The sequence below is a fragment of the Cygnus olor genome, chromosome 13 (genome assembly GCF_009769625.2).
Source record: "Cygnus olor isolate bCygOlo1 chromosome 13, bCygOlo1.pri.v2, whole genome shotgun sequence".
NCBI lineage: Eukaryota > Metazoa > Chordata > Aves > Anseriformes > Anatidae > Cygnus > Cygnus olor.
The window spans coordinates 19,684,235-19,710,021 of record NC_049181.1 but is presented as its reverse complement, the minus strand read 5'-3'; the positions used below and the strand labels follow the sequence as shown (position 1 = coordinate 19,710,021).

At 36.1% G+C, this 25,787-nt stretch overlaps 1 long non-coding RNA gene across 1 annotated transcript in view; it reads right to left on the bottom strand.

Annotated features, from left to right (window-relative positions):
* Window positions 1-622: 622 nt before the first annotated feature.
* LOC121077338 overlaps window positions 623-25,787 on the bottom strand; it is an 86,525-nt gene continuing 61,360 nt past the window's right edge. The window contains exons 3-4 of the long non-coding RNA XR_005823987.1: window positions 1,910-1,999; window positions 623-770 (exon numbers count right to left, since the gene is read on the bottom strand). This is a non-coding gene — a long non-coding RNA (uncharacterized LOC121077338). The remainder of the gene's footprint in view (window positions 771-1,909; window positions 2,000-25,787) is intronic.

Sequence of the window (25,787 nt, the reverse complement as noted above, 5' to 3'; positions counted from 1 at the left end):
GACTTTAAGAAAGCCAGTTTAAAATTACATTGATTACACAAACATATCCATCTGTAAATATTTCCTTTACAGGCATAAAGAAGAAAAAACACCTGCTAAATAAGCAGTCTTCAAGTTATAATAATTTATGGTAGTATCAATTTCATCAACATGATACTAGTGCTTAATGAATCTAGGCCAAGTCTGAGGAAGAAAAAATAATGTTTAAACTTTCCAAAGTAGCAGCCATTACAAATATTTTGTCTGGTTACTACTGTTTTATGCATGTATGTTTTAAATCTCTGCTTCTTCTTACTTGCGTGTATCAGTTTAACAAGCATAAAGTACACCAATAGAAAGAGAGAGAATACATAAGAATTGAAACCCTGAGACAAGGAGTAAAAGACATATCTACTTAGATTTCCCCTAAAACTTTCTAAGTAATTTTTATTCTCTCTCTCTTCAGTTGCATCAATATTATACTTTACAAATCCTTAATGACCAGCCAAGTATATCCATGTCTGTAGCACATAAATTTATGTTTTTTGTTGGTGGTTTGGGGCTGTCTTTTTTTTTTTTTTTTTTACCAAGGATGTTAATGTCTACTTGGCATTGAATACCAGAGAATGAAAAAACACTTTATTTCAGGCCATAAGTTTCATGAAGTCATTACCAGAAGACTTCTGAAGTGTTTCCTTCGCAAGTGCATGTTTATTACATTAATTTTAAATTATCTTGACAAATACAGAAATAAATGCCAGTAGATTGTCAGCTGTCCATGTTCACAAACACTAGAATTAAGAAAATCATATCTAAAAACCAAGAACTAATCCTGAATTAATCTATCATAAACACCATTATTACTTTGGTTAGATACTAATGAAGAAAGAAAGAAAACAGAATTTTGCCAAATTGTAAAACAAAAAAAGAAATCACAGAGGTAGAATATCAAACCAGTTGAATTTTCGATTATTATTACTGAAATAAACTCCATCACGTGACCCAAGATTACTCCTCTGTTTTCTTAGAGACCTGCTTTCAGTATGGCCCATAGAACAGCATAGCTATTTGCATGAAAGCAAAATGAATGACAAGTTATTATTTCTATAATTAATTAATATCAACTTTCCTAGTTAATGTTAAACTCCATGTGGAAGAGATAAAAATCACACACTTTGTTTAACATGCACAACAGATGCCATTATATTTCCACACGTCTGAAAAGCATTTTCATATTTGTAAGTCAGTATTTCAAGCTGAAATGTTGCAGAGCTTTTCTAAGTCAATAACACAAGCCTACAAAATTAAAATGCACTACTTGTGTCAAACACAACAAAATCATTGTTTGTTTATTTTTAAGGTGATAATAAAAAAGATTAATGATACTTCTGGATAATGAAACAATCTGCCACAAGGCAAGCTGCCGAACATAGAGAGAGGCTCTAGCAACAATCCTAAGAAAAACTTCAGTTTTCTCCCTAACACATTAAGAAGTCCCTTTTATCACCGGGTGACATTTTTGCATTTAAAAGAGAGTTGATTTTCATGCAGTGCTTAAAGGCCAAACAGTTAATCTACCTCTGTAAGGAGAGCATTTTCCTCCAATAAGATTTCTAGAGGACATCAAATCAATAAGAGCCATCAGACTCTACAAGAATAAAACCCTTCAGTGTTCTCAAGACAAAAACTTATACCAGTCCCAAAGAAATTGGATCCAGCCCATGAAAAAAATTCAGACATCACACAGCATTAAAAAAAAGTAGCAATTTCTATAGTTTAACACAGATGTAAAATATCATTAATACAGACAAAAAATCTTAATGTGAAACCTGGAAAAGTATCAGTTTCATCATATGTATTCACTATGTCTTTTCATTTCTAAGTGGAAAAAAAATGATAAGTTGTTAAAACAACAAGAAGTTGAACTTACCACAGTATGATGTACTGAAATTTGGACTGGCGTGTTCTTCAGCTCTCCTTCAGTTCACAAGTCATGTGATACAAAACCCTCAAGTTTCAACTGAAAGGGAGAAAGAGAGAAAATGGGGTCCCCAATGAGAAAAGGGTCGATCTAGCTGTATGCATACATCTTTGTTCAGTTTATTCAACATAATAAACCCATTTCTTAGCTTCCTAAGAAAACCACCACTTGCCTTGCATACAGTGGCTTAAGAAAGTTCATTGAGGACACCTAAAATGGAAGTCAAATACTGAATTCTAGAAACTAAAGACAAGTAATCTCAAAAAGGTATTTGTGATTGAAATTGATTGGCTTGAAAGAAGGGTACTTCTGAGCCTACCATTTTAGAATGGGATTCAAAGAATTGCTCTTACATTGTTAGCTCTGACACAAACTTAGACAAGAGCTCAGGTTTCTCATTTTTAATGGAACTATTATGATGAGGGTAATAATATTTTTAAGCCTTTTCCATAACTGGGAACTCCTCAAGATAGTGACTGTGTCCAGATAGGAACCTCATATATAAATACATATTTTTATGTATACATATATATATTTTAATCTCACTTAAAGACATCAGACCCCTCTATAGAACAAATGGAGGGAGTAGAAAAAAATATAGAAATAAAAGGATAAGAACTGCTTTAAACTAAAAGAAGGGAGGTTTAGATTAAATGTTAGGGATAAATTCGTCCCTCAGAGGGTGGTGAGGCACTGAACAAGCTGCCCAGAGAAGCTGTGGATGTCCCAGCCCTGGAAGTATCCAACACCAAGGGGGATGGGGCTTTGGGCAGCCTGGGCTGGTGGGAGGTGTCCCTGCCCATGGCAGAGGGTTGGAACTGGATGGGCTTTAAGGTCCCTTCCAACCCAAACCATTCTGTGATTCTATGAACTCAAGTTTTGACCTTCGCTATATGTGCAAAACTCTTCTGTGCTTGAAAGGAAGAAGGGCTGGGGATTACGCAGAAGTACTGAATCTTCTGTGTGGACTGCTGTGCAGTATCTTTCTGCAAGCACAAAATAGCACCATTTATAGTTTTTGCTTCTGAAGGAAATTTAAAATATGAAAGTATAAAGAAAACAGAAGGAATGAAAAGGTTAGATAAAGGTAAGAGAAAATGAGAACAAAATAAAAATCTGGTGAAATACAGATGTAAAAGAGTACATTGTACGGAAAGTACAAGAAAATAATTTTTTGGAAAATAATTATGCAAGCCATAGAAAAACAATTAATCTGCCTGGTCTGTATTCTTTCTTGAGGAATTCACCTTGACAGTGACTTTGTGATTTTTATCTGAGCTTTGTATGCACTATAACTTCAATATATTTTTAATTTTCATTCCCCTTTCAGCTACTCTGGGATAAATTTCAATCCATCCTCTGCCTAGCTTGATTTCAACTCCAGGAATAAAAAAATCCATAGTGTATAGGCTTTGATGCTTTTTGTTTATATGATAACTCCTTTTAATTACCATTTTGTTTGCCAGGTCTCTTCAACGCAATTATTTTCCACTCAGTAATATGCACAGTAATTTGAATGATTTATATTTTGATATAATTAAGGTAAAGCTAATCATTATATATAAAACATTTTTGAACATCTCCTGACAAAATATTATTTATTCTTGAATTCTCGCTTCATTCATCATTCATTTCTAAACCATTCCCAGCGCTTTTATGGCACCTAATGATCGATTTTATGGTTATTAAATGTAAAATTGTTAGGTTTGTTTAGGAAACATTCTTCTATCTCTGCAATTATTTTAAAATACCTGAAGCAGATTTTTTTTTCGTCTTCTAATTAATGCCTTTTGCTTCTCTACACAGTATTCCTTGTCTTAAATTTTCACTTAAACAAATTTGACTGCATTGAAGGAGAACCAAAACTTCAGATCCAGGCCAGAGTGAGAACACGGACTGGAGGAAAATTGTGTTTTAGTTTCTACATCCTCATCATGCAGCCACCTGTCAACATACACACAGTTACATTGAAGTAACCACAGCACACCTCAGTCCTCTTGTAGAGCAACCCCCAAAGCAGCTACCAGGTTCATGGATGTCTGAGATCTGAGTTAAAAAAGGACTGTGAGAAAGACATGAAACAAATGAACATATCCCAGATTCCAGATGTTTCAGGAGACTGAAGTTTTGGATATGACTTTGTTCATAATGGAAGAGTGAATACATGCTTTTTACTAAATACAGCACAGTGAAAAAAAGTCCGTCATGCATATAATGCAGTCCTTTATTTCTAAAATCTTTCAGAAAATTATTTAATTTTCAGTCTTGCCAACTTACTTGCATTGTAACCTGTCTTCTTCACAAGTGCATTTTGCACTGCAAAAGACTAAAATATCTTGAAAGCTCATAGCACAAAAAAACGTTTTCTTTTCTGGAGCTTCATCAAGAGAGGTATTCCAATTCCACCCTTTGATCATTTTAAGCTCTGCCCTTTGGAAAATTTACAGAGCTAAAATTTGTAACTGAAAGCATTCATGGATTTAGACTAAATCAAGCTGACAGTATTCGCTCTTTCCTCAGATTTTCAGCAGTCCAGTCCCAGGGATTAGGGGTGCAATTCCATAGGATTGTAAATCTAAATTTTTGACTGTCTCAGTCCTCCCTTCCTCTCTATCCCTCATCTTCTCTCCATGATCTACTTTTGCTCAGTAAGCTTCCTGAACTGGCTTGCCACTGGATCGCCCATGTTCCTGATGGATTTAGATGCGTTTAAATTACTCTTCCCTCCCACCTGCCCATGCTCTAGGTTCCTCCTCCCTCCCTTTCAGCCAGCACAAGTAATTATCAGACCAGAAGACGGGCCAGACAGAGGAGCAGATTCAGCTGAAAGTGCCATTAAAGATATCCCAAAATCAAGATCAGTTTTCAGTCTTATGAACAATTAGGCATGGATAATGAAACAAGATAATCTAAAACCAAAACACTGAAACAGGAAAAAAATCCATCCTTTTTAAACACCATAAATTATAAAATATTAAACTGTAACAGAAGACTCATTACATAAATATATCTCTTTCCAGGTTTACAAAGAAAGTCAAAACAAATTTCTCAATTAACGGATTCTTCAGTGAATATCTAGGCTTTGTGAGCAACGTAATATAATCAATATCAAGTCATCTTTTCTTGTCAGGAAGTTAATAGGTATTATTAGCACAGTGTTTAGTGAAATTTTACTGATGGAAAATAGATACTACAAGGGCTAATTTACCTCTGATTACAATATTTTTCCTGATGAAAGTGCCAGAGAAAATCTGCAACACAGAAGTCTTTCTTCTGCAAGAGAAAACTTGGGTAGAATAATATAGAGACAATGCAGATGTTTGCTTTTGAATAAACAATGAATAGAAACAGAGACTGGTGGATGAAAGCACATAGAGGAAAAATGAGAGTATACCATGGTTTCCATGGTGGTTTACTCCCATAATGAAAAAAAGCTAAATCACCTACATCATCTGAAATGGAAACTGTTTTAAAGATGTTATGATCAGGTGTCCCAGAGGAAATAGTGGTCTCCTTGAAATCATTAGTGCCCTAGAAACATGAGATAAAGTGTTAAAGCTGTATACTGGAGGAATTATATTCTCCTGCTTCCTTATGTCCATACAGTCATAAAGCAGTTATGTCTTATGTAGTTACAATTTCACTAAATCCACAGCTCGGTTTTACCTGTCTCTTTCACTAAGAACTACTGAGTTGTGCAGCTAAAGGAATCAGTAAGACTGTCCTCTGCAGCACAGTCTCTTTGCATCTGTTAGCACAATTCAGCGGCACTAACATTTCCTTCAGTTTTGGAGGCCCTTGCTAGACCACCACGTAATCCAGCAGATCCCAGTCCCCCAGCCTGCCCATGTACAGGGCTGCAGGCAGACTCCATGTAGCCCATAAAGCCCATCGGTGACACCTTACTGGTGATGCCAGCTGGCAGAGGGCATGTGATGGTATGAACAATCCCTGTGAGATCTGCCTCCCTTCTGACCTGTAAGAGCCACATCAACAGCTGCAAATTCTATACAGTTACTCTGCTAAAGGCTGTGGTGCTGCCGAGGGTACATCAAAGCAGGGTGTCCTGGCATATATCCCTCCACCCCCAGCTCCTCTAGGTCAGTCCCAGCATGAAGGGGGTGGGACAACTGTGAGTCTAACAAAATAAAGAAAAACTCGGAAGCTGTGATGCCAACCGGCTGAGTAATCATGAACAAGTGCCTTCTCCTTACTTGGCTTTGGTTATGATTTGGGTGGCTCAAATATGACCTCTCATTTATGCTTACTTAGGGCTCGCACTGTAAAAGGAAAGCAACAGCAACAGATGATTGTGAGCTACTAGCAATATACTAGAATATACTAGCAATAATTTACAAAATGATTAGAGATGAGACATGACATGAGTTGCACACTATGAAAAGAGAATGAGATATCAGCCAACAAAGCCTGAAGGTTGGAATGCTTCCAGCAGGGATTTAAGTTGTGTCCATCACAGGGGGACCAACACATTATGGCAATTTCCTATTCAGTTTTGGATTATAAGAATTTTGCATGGAGCGTAGATTTTTCTGTAATGGTTCAGAAGGGCAAATGTGACTTGGCAAGAGAAAAAGGAAGGCAGCTCAATCACCCCATACATTTTTATAAGATAAATTTATTAATTATTTGAGCCTATTTGCAGATGAAACACAACTAGATATAAACAAGATGTAGGGAGACTTTTCCATCTTGCTGACTAGTCTGGACAACTGAAAGTAAGGTTTAAAAGGTCGTACTCTCCTAGACAATCTGCCTTAGATCATAAAGTTGCTTCCCAAACCGAAAAAGCAATGAGTAAGACATGCATAGTAACTGCCCAAACCTATCATTACTCTAACTTCAAGAGGAAATGGAAGAAACCCCTTTCCTGGTGCAGAAAAACATGTCATTTCCCATTGCAGGCAAACATACAAGTCATCCAATGGATGAGAAAAACCCAACAGACTTAAACTGAATGCTTCTCTCACCTCATCCATCTGCAACTCAGAATTCGCGGTTTCAGCCCTTAAACATGCAAGTGGTTCTTTCTTCTGTTAATCTGTCAAAGCTGGTTTTTGACATCAGACTCCAAACCTTCCAAATCAATAAAGGCCATGTTTTTGCATATTGTCCATAATAATAAGCATTTGTATTTAAATTAGTAAATGACAACAGAAGAATCAGGCTCTGAAATCAGACTACTCACACGGTATCAGTGGAACTGCCCTGCCCCTAAACCTACAGTCTGAATATTTACTTCTTTACTATTTAAAATACCATATGCCATGCCCTGCATCCAGCCTTCAAGACAACTTCACTAAGGAAGCAGAAAACTACCTTTTCACTGGAACAGATAGGGAATATCTGATTGAATCTTGCCCTGATGGCCCTAAAATCTCTTCTAGCACTTGCATAGAGTCATAATTGTTCCATTTTCACATGGAAAACCAGGTACAGTTAAAAGCATGTGCGCATAATGCACAGAGGAAATGGAACGAATGTTCTGTTCCTATGGCCCAAAAGGAGTCCTACAGCAAATGAGATTCGACCATTTCCTGAGAAATCTATTGCATTAAAAATAAATAAATAAATAAATAAATAATCCACAACTGCCTCAAAACCTTAAAGGTCTCATTTAAAAAAAAAAAAAAAAAACAACTTTAAAAACAGCTTGATGTTATTTTTTCCCCATATTTGAATGCACAAATTAGTATCAAATACATTTCAGCTATCACTGCATGCAATACCTCACAGCACTGACGTTAGTGTGCTCACTTAAAATGTTTCTTCTAGTTTTAAAGGTCATCAGGGTTTAAGAGGTATGTTCTATACTTAAAAAAAAGTTTCCTCACATTTTAGAGCTATTACTGGATCTCATTATATTTTTCCGAATATCAAGCACATCTCTTAAAGTTTATATTAAGTTTTAAATGAATAAAATTTTGAAAGGTCAAATAAATAATGAGGTATCTCACTGCCACAGGAAATATATTCACTATTTTGCCACAAGATTTTCTAATTCAGTTACTTCTGGAAGAAAATCCTTTGTTGTATTGACTTGTTGCATTAAATTCTGATCATGCTTAGCCTTACAGAATATACAATACAAAACCATGTTAGACAGAAGCATAACAATATCTGTAGCAATGCTTTGCCCTTGATAACCTCTTCTCAAAAATGAAAGTGTGCTGAAATATTTAAGACTACCACCAGCATGAATCCGATGCATCCTATAGAGTCCCCTTTATTGTTGCTTGTTCATTAGGTGACACGGTAGAGAGTGAAGTCTGTTTCTCGCCTAAACTTCCAGAGGATACTGAATTTTTCAGTGTGGGTCCACAGGTTAGTTACTTTATCTCAATATTGAAAAATATACTTGAGTAGCAGTTGTTATCAGTAGCATCTTTTTTTGTTTTGTTTTGTTTTTAGTAAACAGTAAGTTACCCAAACTTCTAGTTTCCATGCATGTCATCATTGTACAATACTGTTTCGTACCAGCTATTTCTAAGACCACAGATATATGGTCACGTTTGGACATTTGTTAGTCGATTGGCATATATTTTATTGACTTGCCTCTCTTGAGGAATCACCTCTCCCAGGTACGGACACATTCCTCTTACACAGTGAAGGAGTTGCTCCTCGTTTCATAGCTTGCATAGAGTTGGATTAGCTTGCAGTATCTTTTAGGATGCTATGAGTAGCATCCAGTTAGGATGCTATGAGTAGTTGAAGTGCTTTGACACTGAGGTCTCATAATTTAAATCAAGTTTGGAGAAGCCTAAGACCAAAGTTATTTATGATATATAAGAATAAACAGATGTGAAGGGACTTGAAGCTTCACTCCCTCACCCCACAGCCTAGAGGCTGGGCAGTTCATGGCCTGCGTATTCTGGGGGGAATTTTCTCAGACTCCCTTGTGAGCTGTTGTATTATACTGGAAAAGTAATCCAAATTCAGATCTGAGTAATTCTATATTAAAGACTCGAGTTTTTGCTGTTGTTCAGTGTAAGCCTCATTAAAAATAAAAATCACAAATCTCATCAGAATACTCTAATCACTGAGACAGTTAAATATTCTGAGGACAACTGCATCTTTGTTGTTGTTGTTGTTGTTGTTATACAAAAACTAGGCAAGTACCTAGACTCTTTGGTAAGTCAAATATTTGACTGCACAAACAGTTTCACTGTGCAAGGAGCTAAGTACCTGTTTGACCATGTTGGTGCATCTCATCCTTTCTCTTTTCCTTCTTTTTCCCCTTCTCCAGAAACAACTCCCTGCACATCTGAACCAGCACCTCTGGGTAATTGCTCAGTAAGAGACCAAGGATTGTGTTAGGCTGTAGGCAGTAAGCATTTCAATACTTATTTCTGAGAAACTACTGCTTTGAATATTAAAAACGTATATCCAGGGAAAAAAAAAAAAAAAAGTCTTGTGATTAACAAAATTGTCATGAGATAATACACTTACAAAGCACCATAACCAAAATCTTAATGTGGTTCTCAACTGAACTTCCAGAAAGAGGTTTGAGCATTAGAAACTGGAGACCAACCCCAAACTAAACCTTGTCCAAATCTGTGGTTTAGGATGAAAGACAGAAGGCCTGCGGTTAGAATTCTCACCTCTAAGAGTGTTTAGGTATCCTGAACTTGACAGCCTCATAAGCCAAATATGCTTTAGCTTTTACTATCTATAACTTTTACATTTTAATACTTCTAGTATAGCTATCTAAACAGCTTAACTTTCATAAAACTTTCTGCTTGCTAAAGCTTTCTGCTAGCTTTACAGCTGGGTAACAAATTTAATTCAGCTTTATGTTCTATTTCCCCCCCCCCCTTTTTCTTTCTGGAATAATTATCTGCAGGAAAATTCTTTTATGTTTTGTTTCTTTGCCATAATTGTGTAGAAGAGCCTTGAGGCAAATTAGAAATATGATAATCAATAACTGAGTTTTATTAAGAGATTGAATTTAGATAGACATGCAAAAATGAACAATAATGTAACAATTTATTCCGCTACATGGCTTTCTACATAAGATTTATTCAGAAAGATGCTGAGTGAGACAAAAAAGTTCATATTGGTGAACAACAGCTTTATTTATTTCTTTTTTTTTTTTTTGACTACGTTATCGCATACCAGAGATGACACTTTCAACCAATTACATAAGATTTTTTATAACCACAAGACTGACTATCCTAAAATCTTGTCATATAGCAACTTCTGAGAAGAATCAGAACTTATATGAATGACTATATGAGTATACACTGCCATTTACTAAATTATTTGGGGGATGGTACAGAAGGAAGAGCAGAAGAGAGATCCAGTGAAAAAACACCTACCTTTTTCTATATAATGAACTTTAATGAATTTGAAAGAGAAAAACAATCAAATTATTTAAGTGACTAAGCAGAAATAACAAATTGAACACTTCTGGCATTGTCATATCTACAATAAATATCAGTATACTTAAATATTTTGGTCCAAGTAGCTTGACAAAAAAGAGCACAACTGAAGGTTCAAGCTCTTCGCTGTTGTGAAATTACTACGGTACAGTCTAGATGCAGGAGGAGGGCTTCAACAATGCCACAGGAAGCTAAAAATCCCACACATTTTCAAAGCAGGCAGCTTGCACTCAGAGAAACTGCTTAAGGCTCAGTCCAGCACCACCTTTAGCTTCTAGTATAGCATGAAGAGTCCTTGGAAGAGGTACCAGATACCTGATGAGATCAGATGAGCTGGACTGATGTGAGGACATTAGGAAGAGGAGGAGATGTAGCGAAGGGCTTTACCCACCTCACCCAGAATACCGTGCCTTCAGAGGCACCCTGGCCTCCAGAAGACTTGCTGGTTCTTTTTTATCCCTCCAACCTCTCCAGAACCTGCTCTGCCACTACTATAAAACTATACTTTGCCTATGAATCGTTCTGCTTTGTTGTGGTTGCCCTTTTCTGCACTGAGACAGTACTATAGTAATTTCACAACAGCAAAGGGTTCAGCCTTCAGTCAGGCTCTCACTGACACAACACATTTAATCACAAGAAAGTTAAAAGAAAATATGCAAAGAGGTATTGCCTTTCCTCCTCTTTCAAGTCTGAAATAAACATGAACAAACTGTCTCACACTATGCCAGACCTGTCTAAATAGATCTGTATCTTTGGAAGAAAAGAGGTGATGCAAAATAGGAAAGACATAAATTGAATTAGATAAATAAGCCCCAGAGAATGTTGATTTTATTTTATAACCCAAGTGATCAAATATATCAAAGAAATTCAATCAAAAGAAAGGTGTGGTTTGAGCTAACATTTCTTTGACCTTTAAGAGTCTGTGATTAACAGAAACTTCATTAAAAAGTGCAATTAATGTCTGAATGCTTAAAGGAGTTTCTAGGTGATCACATTTTAAAAAGTTTTAACTAATGTCATACAAACCAGTGATGAATGTTTGCTACAGAGCTTTCTCTCTAAAGATGCTTAAAGCATAGACGACTTTCTTTTCATTCTAGGAGTCTCTGCCTCAGTCCTTTCATATTCTCACTGTGCCAGACATTATGGTAGCCACAAAAACGACAGACAGTATTATCCAGATAGTGGTGACAAGGGAAAGTTTCAAGAAAGAATATCATAGAATCATAGAATGCTCTGGGTTGGAAGGGACCTTAAAGATCATCTAATTCTAACTAATACATAGTTATTTTCTTAGGAAGATCTTAGAGCGATGTTTCTTTCTGCCATTGTTCCAACTGAGCTGTTTTACCTACAGAACATCATTGCATCAAGCAAATACATCCATCCACGTGCATCCACTGTGAATATTCTAAATCCTTTGTTTCAACTACGGGAAACCATTCAACTCCGTGTCAGCACAGAGCCTGCATTAGAATCATTGGAATTGTGAGGTAGAGCTATCTGAGATTAACTTCTTTAGCATATACTAATGTTAACTGCTTAATTGAATTTTCAGACGACATTCTATTAAATATTGAATAGTACCATTAGGTAATCATAAGAAAATGCTATTTTTTTGTGAGGGCTTGAATCTGGTACTTGAATATAAGAATTATTCATTGATTTTTTCTATTTCCTTTAGATACTTTTCAGAAATATCATTGCAGTTCCATCTGCAATGTTCCACATTTAAAACATCGTTATAGCATACAACCTGCTGTAAGCAATACATTTTGTCCAATTTTTCACTTCCAGCCTAGAAAACTCAAAGCCAGAGCTCTGACACATTAGTCACACAATCAGCTAAATTAGGCTACTCCAGTTGGTTTAACTGGCAACTTTCAAGCATGCAAAACAAAACAACAAAGGTTTTAATGGTTTAAAACCTCCAAAGTGGATCATAATACAAAATGTATTGCTCATCAGCTGGCATAGAAGGCAAGGAATGCCATATGCTTTCAGTTTCATTTGTGCTGTTTGTCTTTAATACTAAACCCTAATGCAATACACTTTCTATTACTCTGCCATGTCAACCTTTTTTTTATGTATAAGGGGGTCAGGAAAACAAGACAATACTGGTTTTGATAATCACAAGCCAATACAAGCTCTACTAATTCCAGGGCAGCTGAGAGCTATGGAGTAGTAAATTACATTTTTTTCCATGCATGAATTAGAAGGCCCGTATTTAACAATACAGTCAAAATAGTTGTTTGGATGGCTACCTATATGCTTGAAGTTACCTTTTAGACCAACTGGAAAACAAAGCAGCAGTAAGTCAAAAATACAGATGAGCAACTCAAGTTTTAAAGTGCCAATGCAATAGTTAAGTCCTCCATATGTAAGTAAGGTTAACTAGCAGGTGGAGAAGGGAGTTTTCTGCCAGAGAGCACAGCACTGATGGATACAGGAGAAACACTTTTTCACTTACAATAGGGCAAGTGCCTTGGTGACAGTGCCTCTCCACACTGCAAAGCAAGAAGTCAGTACTGTTTATGAAAACCAGGTCTCTATCTGACACTATTCCAAAGTTCCCATATCCCTACCAAGCCGCTGGTGTTTGTTTTCATCATGTTCAACACCCCTATAGACAAACAACAGTGTGGGGGAAAGCAACATTGAGCATCTGTGAGATTAAACTTAATAAGGCAAAATACTTCAGTCATAACCACATGATGGATTAACAACACAACTATTGTCTTTGAAGTCAAAAAAGAAGAGGAGACAAATAAAATCAAGTAAATTTCTGAGGATCCTTTGCCCTTATATTATCCTTTCAATCACCAAGTTATTTCCTCTTTATAAGGCAGTGGAGGTTCCTTTTTAATGACAAGGTATTTTCATAAGCACATAATGGTCTTGTCAATGGCAATAACAACCATCAAGTGACTTGAGCAACATTAGAATTTTTCCTGTATCATTGTCATGATCCTGTCAACTGTGTTTTGAATGACTGCTGATCAGGACACCCCCCCAAAAAAATGGAAGAGCTACAATACTGGCCATTCATTTAAAACCCTTCTTCTCTTCTCAACTTCTGGTTCCTTCAGAGAACTTATTTCTGCATGCAATTCTGTTAGTCACCTGATGGAAGGTATTATATTGCTTCCTTACTCCCCTTACAGTTTGCATAGAATTTTAAGTACTTTTCCGATTCTATTGCAATCTCTTTTGGTCCTCCATCTTCTCTCATTGTGGACAAGTAATATGCTGCAATATGACATGAAAAGAGCTCAGAGAAGGCAGCTTGCCAGCTGGCCACTGTCCTGGAAACTCTCTGGGACAACAACAGAAGGCAGCAAGCTGAATTACTAAAAAGAAACACGGGTGAAGACAGAAAATGCAGCTTCATAAGAGATGCTTTATAAACTAAAGCAGGAAAGAGAATGAATTGGATAAATCTGATGATCACTGAAGGAATGGTAATCTATAAGTGCACCTAAAACTCCAGACTATCAAACTCCAGAAATTCATTTTGAAACAGTAAAAGAGCAACTGCCTGGTGAGGAAACTGGAAGAGATTGATGATCACATTCAGTTCTGTCTGTTTGGATGATGGAAAACTTGAAGATATGCAGCTGAACGAGGAGAAAGAAGAGTTAAAAAGTCAAGCAAATTTTGCTGAAGAAGAGCACATTAATTATCTTCTAGAGAGAATTAAGTCCCTGCAGTCTTAAAACACTTTAAACACAGTTTCACTGGGAGAAGGTCAGAGAAGCAACTGCTTTGTTCTCAGTTAAGAAAAAACAAACCAACCCCAAACAAAAAAAATGGGAAAACCCCAGGGAACCATATATTTTCTAAATTGTCTGTTTTATTTTAGAAAAAGCAATTAGAAATAAAAATTAAAATGCAATTAAAATACAAATCCCAGCCCTCCTTCATGTATCTGTGAAGTATTCATCAATTCAATGACTATATCTGTCAAGTATTAATATTTTCTAAATAAAAAGCATACCATGAGCTAAAAGTTTCTTTTTGGGGCAGTGAATTTTATGATCTTAAATAAAACACTGGTCTTAATACTTACTCTTGAAGCTCATGACAGCATTTTCTGCAGGCTTTACAATCTTCTCTAGTGCCTGCTTTAAGACCACAATCTAAGAATGACTTCACTACATGTAAATGTGCTAAGGCATAGATTAAAGTTTAATTAACCAGATTAATGTTTTTCAGTGTCATCTTCGCAGGAAAAGCCTATCTAACTGTAGGGAGAAATATTTATATAATTTTAAAATTAAATTTCAAATAGTGAAATAGAAGTATAATTCTAAGTCATTTTATTCTTAGTCCTAAACTAACAACATTCAAGCCTACACAGATGAGAAGCCTTTAAAGGTTTTGATTTGCTTAAAATTAATCCAATATTTATGTTTAAACTAAAGTTTAAAACTTTTTTTTGGGAAAATAAATTAATTCTTGGTGTAAAGCCTTCACATCTGTAGAATTTATCAAGATCTTGGCAATTTTTCAACAATCTTCAATACCTTTAAGTGAACTGCTTTCACGTAAAAATTTACACTTGTGCTCTGAACTTACCTAAACTCAAACCCTGTCCAAGTGGACAGAAGTTGTTTGAGAAGCACTGAACATCCGAGGTCTGCAGGGACCTATGATGATCACAAGTTCATCTAGTCATCTACAGCAGACTGCTCAGGACCACGTCCCATCAGATTTTGAGTAACTCCAAAGATGGTGACTTGATAACCTCTGTAAAACCTATGCCAGTGCCTGACCACCCTCACAGTAAAAAAAATCTTCTGGTTTAAACGGCATTTCCTGTATTGCATTTTGTTCCCATTGCGTCTTGTCCTACCAAGGAGCACCAGTGAAAAGAGCCAGATTGATAAGATCTGCCCTGTGCCTTTCCTGCTTCAGGTTAAGCAAACCTAGCTCTCAGCCTCCTCCTGTATGGCAGATACTCCGCTCCTTCAGGCAGCTGGACCAGCTCAGTATGCCCACATCTTCCTTGAACTGGGGTGCACAGAACTGGGCATGTTGTTCTAGCTGTAGCCTCACCAGTGTATTCAAACAGTGCATATATGTTTTTATATGCCAGAACAATGAGCTTATGGATAATTTATTGAATAATATTCACAGTGGTTCAACTTACAATCACACTCTCCTGCATTTAACTAATGCAGTTACAAAAAAATCTTTTATCTCAACTACTTCTGACTGCAGAGGTGAGCTGAAACATTTTTTCTTTGCTTTTAGATGGCACATTTAGTTCTCTATTTCTGCTCCAAGACCCCTTTTTTACATCTTTGAGAGCTGAGTTTCTATTATGCATGAATTCTGCTTTGCTGACTAGCTTCAAGACTTACATTACATGAAGTGAGATTTTTAGCCCTGGAAGAGAACAAGCATCATCTCTATTGTTTTTGGCAAAGAGCACAAGCACTAGCAGGTGCTCCATTTGTTTGGCCTCCAAAGCGAAAGCCAAGAGGGATCAGCAGTGGAATCTCTAGGCATTTAAAACTTCCAAATTTACTAGCTCTTCAATAATCTGCCACTCTAGGAGTAACCCCAAAGTTTCAATTCTGCCACTGTTCTGAAGAGGAAAAGAGATTGGATAAAGAATTCACATACTTCCAAGGCCATTCCCTGATTTGCAAACCTTTACCCATTACCACATTTATATAACAGACTGAACATTCAGGAGCCATCTGTTCTTCAGTCTGCTCCCTGTATTTTGGGACCACGGACCTACCAGAGCAGCCATCACCCACCTCCTACCTGAATACGGGGGACTTGCACGCGCTACTCAGATCTCTGCAGCCAGATGCTGCCTCACCTGAAATGCTCTGGCAGTTAGAAACACAACTCATTTCTGGGAGCAGAAACTGATATGGGTTCAGAATTTCCTTCTCCAGGGAAGGGAAAGAAAAAAGTTTGACATTAAAGACGGTCTATAATTCAAGTTTTGATTATATATAATCACGCATCTGTGTCTGAGTGACCTGGATATCACTGTGAGCGAATTCTCAAGAGGAAGCTAAAGCAAGCTCTGGAAATTCCTTCTTTTATATCATCAAAGTACATGGAGTAAAACTAAAATTATGTCTATTTATTCACTGCCAGTTTCCAATTTCTGTAAACCCACAGAGGTTTTGTAGGTTACTGTTACTCTCATGAAAGTCCATTTCTCCTGCTAGTCTCTCAGAAAACATCTACTTATCTCCATCCAAATTTAATATCAGAGCAAATCTTCCCTAGTATTTCCATCATTTTATGATATTTTGACATTTTTCAGGATAGCTTAGGCTACCCCAGTCACAACTATTCTTGGATATGTTCAGTTACAGAATTAATATAGACAACACTTAGAACTTTTAGAAAGATTTCCTTCCCAGAACAGCCCTCTGAAACCACTGGGGAAACCTGTAGTTTTGGGGGTTTTGTTGTCTTTATTTTTTTAAACAACACTAATTAATTCCTGAGATCTTACTTCTTGTTAATCTAGTGCTTTTAAACATTCAATGGATATTTTAGCAAAAATATTTTTTCTAGTACTTGTAGATCTAAAACTGAGAGAAAATACTTCACTCAGGAAGAGACAGTAGCTTTTTGTTCATGCAACCTAATCCTTCTTTACTAATCACTGTGGCAGCCACTGAACAGATAAACTGAATCTCTCATGATAAATTAATATAAACATATTAACTCCTTTGATAAAAGATTTGTTCTTCAATCTCAGCAGAACTGGTAGTTTCTAGCATCCCTCAATGCTTCCGATGGAGTGGTTAATTTACTTGCCACAGGATTTTGGGGCACTTTGTATGCAAGCCACCAAGAGAAGGTCCTCTGACTGTTTGCATTTTTTCATGTCAGATCTCATCACTTGGACAAACACATCCCCTGAAGTGAGAAGCCAGGAAACTGTGAGACCACTCCAGTGCACCTTTGGATCCCGTGCTTCAGCACAGCAGCTCTCGACACCAAAGCAGCTTTCTAAGAACAAGCTAGAGCGGGGGATCCCCGACAGAAGGATCCTTCTTTTCCATTCACCTCACTAACTACTCCTGTTAACAGCTTTCTGAGAACAGAAATGATGAAATGCTTTACCAGGCTTTGCAATATATAATGTCTAATACATGGATTTCAGCTGTCGTCCCATCATGTTACCACCTCCTACCCTACTCTCTCTGTCCCTTTTCACAAACTTCAATTTGCTTTGCCAGGAGGAAAAAAAGATGTCAAAAAGAGAAAATGAAAATACTGTTATAATACCACATAAATATGTGATGAGCCTGCATCTCCAATACTGCATGCAGCTCTGCTCCCCTCCCCAACTCAGCAAAATAAATAATAATAATAAAAAAGTAATAAAGAAATCATCAAAAATGCTGATGAAAAATGTGGAACTGCTTCCAAACAAGGAGCAATTAAGCAGACTAGAATTCCTCAGCTTACAAATCAGATGCCTGAGATGTGCTCTCTATATGCTTACAATCCAGTTTATTGCCAGGCCACCAAAGGAATTCAGTAGAGATGGGCAAGAGTCCCCAAAAAGAACAAAGTTATTCAGCCATTCTAAATATGCACTTTGAAATCAGACTTTTTTTTTTTTAAATCATTTTTTACAGGTATTTTACATGCTATTTATTTATATTTTACATGCTATATTTTACATGCTATTTCATGACATTTTATTTCCTTAATCAAAATTATATGCAGTATGGTCAGTTGCTTTACAGCCAAGTCCATCAACATTATCATGTTTACTATTACAAACTGCCATTCAGGAAAAAAAAAAATCAAGTCAATTTTAGAAGAAAGACTCTCAGTCAGACAATGTTCAGTTTCATTCGTATTCATGTACTCGCTTCTTTACTGTTTGAACCAAGTATTGGAGTTACTTTTAAATGTTGGATACCTTGGCAATACCAGCAGTCCTATAAACACCCCAGTCAGCTCATGTCCATCACATTGGCATTGACTCAGTGTCCAATAAGTACTCTTAAACTATTTGATAGATAAAGTAGCACCTGATTATTTGAACAAAGTTGAACTTGTTACAGCTTCTTGGCAAGCTGTTGCAATGAACAATATTTAATCAAACATGTATTGTGTGTATATACTGTAAATATATACAGCACATATATTTTCCTCCAGTATGAATTCCAGAATTTTCATAATAAACTAGTACCTTCGTTAATATTCCTTTGTTCTGAGGATCTTAAAAAAATGTTACTATGTACAAACCTTAGATTTCTTTTCACTTTATCAATTTTTCTCCATAGTTCCTTGTCTGTACCATGCATTTATTTCTATCATCTTCCCACTCTTTACATTTGTTACAGCATTTTTAGTTTTTTTTTCTTACAAATGCTGTAGTTCCGTCTCTAAACCAGATTTTATAGTATAGCATATTAAATCTCTTAAAAATTACATTAACACACTCTGCAAGATATTTGCTAGAGGGACTTGAGTGCCACACAAAGCTCTGAAAACACTTTAATTAAAAGAAAAAACTTAGTGTTTTACATTTTAAAATATTACAGTAATAAGAACACAACTTTTAATGAGCACTAATTCATATTAACATTTTGTCATATAACCAACTCCTTTAATTTAATATTAATTTCAGTTTATTATAGGTTTTATAGATTTTCTTTGCTTTCTCAAGTCTGTTTATTCTCATCGGTTCATCTTTCTAATGAAGTCACTTTAAGAAAATCAACTTTTGTCCGATCTTAGTTTACAAACAGTAAACTATAGACAGAGTTACGGACTCACTGAATTAATGAAGCATTTAATAATCTACTGTGCTGCCTTTTATCTAGAATACAACTTTTAATGAATACAATCCCTAGATTGTTTTATTTCACATTACTATGGATGCGCATTGCTTTGTATACAAAATAGTTCAGAAAATTAAAAGGTGCTTACTGAGATGAATGAATAAACCTGAAAATAAAAACATACAATGAATTAATAAATTGAATGCTATGAATTAGTAAGAGTAGTATAAGATCTGGTGTAATGGATTTACCATTTCACCTCATCATTTATCATTTTTTTCCAATCTCATTTTGAAAAGAGTTCAGCAAAGTGCAAATGTCTGAAATTATTTTATTGGGCATTGACTAAGCTTAATAAATATTATTTGCTTTGAGATAGGACAAAGTATATAGGTATATACCTACAATGTAGGTATAATTACACATGCACCTCTCCCTGTTTTGGAGGAATGAAGCAGTGGCCTCATACAGTAACTAAATAGAGCAACCAACATAAATCATCATTATTATTTTCAGAAGGAAAGCATTTTCAGTCTAAATACCTTGAAATCACCGTAGAAAGCTAATAAATTACTAAACACTGTATTACCAGTTTACAAATACAGCTGCTGACTCAGATAGAGCAGGTGGCAATAAACAAACCCATCTGCCATCATATGCTATATGACTGCAGGTAAAATTCACTTATATTTGGGTCTGGAAATTATTAAAATCAATAGAAATATTTTTAAAGATTTTTTTTTTCCCCTAACAAAATATTTAATTTCTAAAACATAACCTTTTAAGAGACCAAAAGAAAGGTCAGGTGAAAAAGAAAACTATTTGATGCTGGAAGATCCTGAGTGGACTACGGGCAATCACGTGGTGAGGCCCACACAAATCACCTAACCACAACCTTTCCCCAGGGGCTAGACAAGCAAAGACGAGGGCCTGCCAGGAGCAGCAAGGGCACAACTTAATTTCACTCCTGGAGATTTCATTCTCATCATAGTCGCCTCAGGTAAGATGAATCCTTAGTTTCAGAACCACCACAAATGGACAGGTGATTTTTTTGCCTTCCTTTCACACCTACAAGCTCACTACTATGATCCCACTTAATTTTTACAGGTTTTTTCTTCCCAAAAAAGAGGCAGTTATGTGTAGCCCAAGTCAATTTTAATGCTCTTTTAGTAACTGTTTCTTATTCAAACTACACACAGGCCTGTGGTTTTGCAAATTAAATAATGGATTTGCCATATTATAAGCACAAAATACAATTTCTACTATTAGGAACAGAGACCCTTCTTCACCTTGAAGTGCTTAGCTACAGACACTAATCATTTTGTCTAGTTTTTCAAACAGAAGTATATATGTCTTTTCTCTACTTCAGTACCTTTGAGCTATGTAGTGTCTGAAGACTTACTACAGCAATCTGCTAATGTTGTATGAAATTAAAAATTCCTATTCAATGCATAGAGAGATTATTTTGTGCATTCACTATGGCAGTATTTGTTCCAAAACTCAACTGAAACATAAGCGAAAACTATGTAAGAAGTTTCTCTATGCCACTGTTAAAGGAGTCAAATGCTGGGAGAAGAGTTCATAAAATTAAGGAAAGCGTGCTGAAAAACAGACTACCATCTATTCCTGGTATTTCTTACTTTCAAGCAGAAACACTGACCAGGCAACAGAGTGCCTCAAAACAACATTAATTGATGCAAAAAAAAAGAATAATATTTAAAAAAATAAAATAATATTGGAAAATCATATTATACTGTTGCTCCATTCACTGCTGCAGGTATCTATTAACTATCTATATATTAAGTATTAATTATTAAATTTATTAATCACTAAATAGAAGAATTAATTTAGTAATGTGATCCAGATTGGCAGACTCCTGTACCCACTCCAATAGCTCTGTGTGTCTGGCTGTGTAACTTGTAACACTAAGAATCAAAGACTTTTAAGACACCTTATGCTTTGGTTATGTGTAACAACAACAATAAACAAACAAAAAACAAAAGCACATAAAAAAAAAGAGTGCAAAACAAATCAAAACACATGATGACAAGCGTTATTCTTTACCTCTAAAAGCACCATTAGCATGCCTGGATGGCACTTCTTCAAGCCCAGACGGTTGATCTACCAGAACAGGAGTTTAGTACAATCCGGCAGATTTTACTATGAACATGCTTACACTAAATGACTTAAATTTTCTTCAGTAATTAATGACTTGAATCATACCAAATGTTTTCATTATACTGTGTAGGTCTTTCACAAAGCTATCATAAAAATTTAAGTTACAAAATTGCATACAAACACTTTGGAAAAACGCTTTGATGTTCCAGTGCCTTTCTAATATAAAAATAACTTCATATGAAAGCTCTACAAATTTAAATATTTAATTTAACCATATTTAACATTTTCTAGGATTCAACTATTTCTTCCTTTATGTCAGAAGTGCTTTTTTCTTGAAATCTGACTCTGGTCACTAATCAGTTGTACATACTCAGCTGATGTGCAGAATTCCTTTCTATCCTGTTTCTTTTATCATCTATCAGAGTCAATATTTCTATTCAATCCTTACGACATAGCTGAGAATGTCCCACGTGAATATTACAGAGACCACAAGATCTGAACGCAGCTGATGAACAAGTACAGTTATCCCAGGTTATCAGTAAAGGAACTGTACATGGCACAGGCCACAGGATTTCAGGCATACCGTAGAACAGACCAGACATATTAATGATGTCTCCAAGACACTGTTTTTATGAAAAATTATCATCTTGAAAAAAAAAAAAAAGAAAAAAAAAGCAAGTTATTAAAAAAAATCCTAATTCAATTCTAAGTAGATTTAGCCTTTTCCAAAATAATTTTGTTAATAGCAAAGAGTTATTAATTAATATTAAAAGTTCCACAGTCTCATTATTATTATGCCATGGTTTGTTTTTTTGGTCTCTCACAAGCCAGAACTCAGGAGTCTGAGTTTTCCGAGCGGTACTCAAGAGGGCCTGTGCTCTTTCAACCTAACTGCATGCCCCAGCCACCAGTAATGGTGGAATCTCACTGCAGTTAACGCATTCACTTCTTCCCACAATCCTCTGTCAGATAATCCTCACTCATATCATGCCCTGCCAGTGCCTTATCATTGCCCCAGTACTTTATTTTCAAAGGTATTTTTCAAGATTTTTTCCTTCTAGCCCACGATTTTTTCCCACTAGTCTATTCCCAAAATATATAGCGTTTTTTAGATATCTAGAAAATAGCCATCACCTTTAGCTGTTCAGATCTGGATATCACGTGAAGGAGTCATGTATTATTTTTAATTTCCTCCTAGTGATTCTCAGAAACGAGTTTTTAGTTATTTAAACTCAAAACCCTGCTGACTGTTATATATGACAGTCCTATATATGATCTTCCCATTGTCTTAGCAACTGTTTTGTCTCAACTTATACAAGGATCTACTTTCCTTCTGCTTTCCTCTCCAATGACCCTTCATACAATATCTTACGCTCTTCCATGAAAGCCAACTCACCACCAAAGTTTACTGAAAGGAAATACTGGTATCAACCAAAGAAGCAACATTAAAATCTAAAAACTTTCCGTATCTGCTTTTTATGGACATTTCCATTGAGCTGACATTTGGTTGATACACAGAGCAAGCTGAATGCATCTCTAAATATGTGAAGACAGGAAAATAACACACAAATAGAAGATAAGGAATTACTATGGTGTTCTCAAAAAGGTAAGAGCACTCATCAGACTCATTTTAGTCCTCTGGAGAACCATTAGAACGGGTAGTAAGTAAAAATGAAGATGATAAAGGAAATAAAGAAATAGAATCATTTGGAAATAACCACAGCCTTACAAAACTATGCATTTTGAACACAGGCAGATGAAAATCACAGGCCTGACCTTAAATGTAACACCTTTCTTTACAGATTGTGTTATTTGTATTAGACATGTCAATCAAATATAGCATGAATTTATTTCAGTGGCTGTGAAATTTGATTAAAACTTAATACAGTCTTTCTTTTTCAAAGCCTGAATGCATTTAGATGGTCAACTACCTGTGAAATTGTGATTTTGCTTGTTAACTGTTCATGATTTTTACTTTTAGGAAACCAATTCTCCCCCCCTCCCTTTTTTTTTTTTTTTTTTTTCCTGAAGGGCAGATAAAACCAGCCCTTCAATATTAACAATTTCAAATCATGAGGCAATTTTAAGGCTTCTTTTACAGTAAGAACCTCAACTGGAAGCACTGACAAACTTTATGCTTAATTCTCCAAATAAAATTCTTAAAATACTGGCATTTTATTATGAGAAACTAATGCTGGAAATTATGAAATCCAGTTCTGTTCAACTGGATTTCTTCCTCAAGCAGTTTAAAAACCTGGGTTGCCAAACAAAAAATGGGAAGACAACAAATTATTTTGTCAATATGAATGATAAAAATCATGACAACTACTAATTATTATTACTGTCATATGGAAATGATGCACAGCCCTGAAAATGTTTATCAACCACTGTATAAATATTAGGTAAATTAGGTCAGAAAGACATGTTTTTTATTTATTTCCCACAGCTTAGGGAAAAAAAAAAAAAAGCTATAACTAAGATAATTCCATCGCTGTGCAGCAATAAGAAGGCTCCAGGTTTTAAGTCCTAATTTTCAGCTTTCCTTCAATCCCTACAATGAACAGTTTCAAAGGTACAAATAGGAGCGAAGGCATTTTATGATTAATTGCATTTTATGATTCTGATCTCAGCTAGATAGGTCTATCTCATTGTGGCCATGTTTCAGATGCAGTATTTTTATGATAAAACAACATCAATTGCACTCATATCTGCAGCTCCAAACTGGGAAGACTGGACTTAAAATTCTTTCACTACTCACACCTCTTTAAAGTAAGTAACTTCAATAATTATTATATTCTTTTTATCATAGTCTTCAGGGTGTAGAGGAAAAAAGATATCCAATCTTTCTTTCATGGGAGACTTTTAATAGCAGCATGTAATTATTTTACTGTATTTACTTATAGAGATGAATGGTACAGTTGGCTGAAAGAAATACCAACAATATACAGTATGCATACTAGGTGATATGCATGCATCGTCTCCACTCAGGTAACCAAATTCATTTGAAGCTGCAGGACCACTTGTCTCTTCCTCCTGAAGTCAGCAGTTTGAAAGGCTGCATTTCGTCATTTATCATAATTAAAACTATTGAAATCATAAGTGTAATTCCACTATTATCAACTAAATCAGTGATAATTTAGTACTTTTTAAGGTTGTCGTTACAACATACAGCTTAACCCCACCAAAATTAATGCTAAATGTTATACCTGCAATAGTCCATCCTGGTCTGAAAAATCTAGTCTAATTTTTATATCTTTACTTATCACTTTTAAGATGTTAGAATATTTTTAGAAATATTCCACATAAGGCTATGCAACCTCCCAGAACTAACGCAAAAAATTGTCTTTACTTTCCAGGAAACAATCTCTTTTGTGTTTAGAAACAAAAGTGGAAATATTCCCAGAACTCAGTTTTATGGTTTATTGTATCCTTTCTTCTGTCCTTTCAAAAGACAACAAATGTTTTTAGGAGCAGTCAGTTCTTTGGCAAATATTTGGCAAATAACTAGAAAAAAAATTATACTCCTGTGCAGTATCACAATTGATACTTTAACCTGTAGCTGGAGTTCTGCATAAACCGTATCATAAATCATTTTGGCCTCTGATTTCACATTTTGTCTTTTGGTGAATATGATGGGTTGCACCACCTTTTCTTCAGGGTTATCTGGAGACCCGCTCCTATAATAAGATCTTGTTTTCAGTTGCTTGTGACAAGACTGAATATTGGCTCTGAAAACCCTTGATTTCCAGACACCTGGGCACCTTGGAAGATGCATGGACAGCAAGGCCAAAACTGAGGTAGTGTCCCTGGAGAGCCAGGGGCGCCATGGTAGACTTGTACTACTCTATTTCTCTGTTATCACTATTAACCTGAAATGCACAGTCAAGGCTTCAACACTTTTCTCTGCCAAGGCAAAGATGATTTACTGCTGGCTAACAGTTACCTGATGAGGCATAGCAGCAGAGATGTGGTGCAGATGTAAAGATTCCTACCACACAACAGCGCTTTGTGACATGAAGCCTCAGCACGTGCAGTGGGCCTGCAAGTAAGGAGAGGCCTCTGCTGTAAGGACAGGCCACAGCTGCCTCAGGCCTGTCCCAGCGGGTTCCAGAGGCCCCACCTCAGGCTGTGACTGGGCCAATCTGGTTTTATTTGGCAATAAACTAGTTGTCCCCAAGCTGAGTCTATTTACACATGACAGTAACTGCTAAGCCATTTTCCTGTCTTTACTTCCACCACAGCTTTTCCATTTTGGTTTCTGCCCAACCTGTTGAGGAGGTGAGCAAGCAGCTGGGTGGTGTCTGCCAGCCAGCCAGAGATAACCCACAACACACACACAACTGTTTGATGGTTTCACAGTAGTTTCCTTCATCTAGGAAATGACTAAAGGCTGTGCTAGAGAAATAATGTGATCATAAAATGGTACTGACCCTGAAAAGCTTGAATCTAAAATAACTCTAACCAAACACTGCTTAAGGTAGAGCATCAGCTGTAACTACCTGAAAGCAGTGATGCACTCAAGGT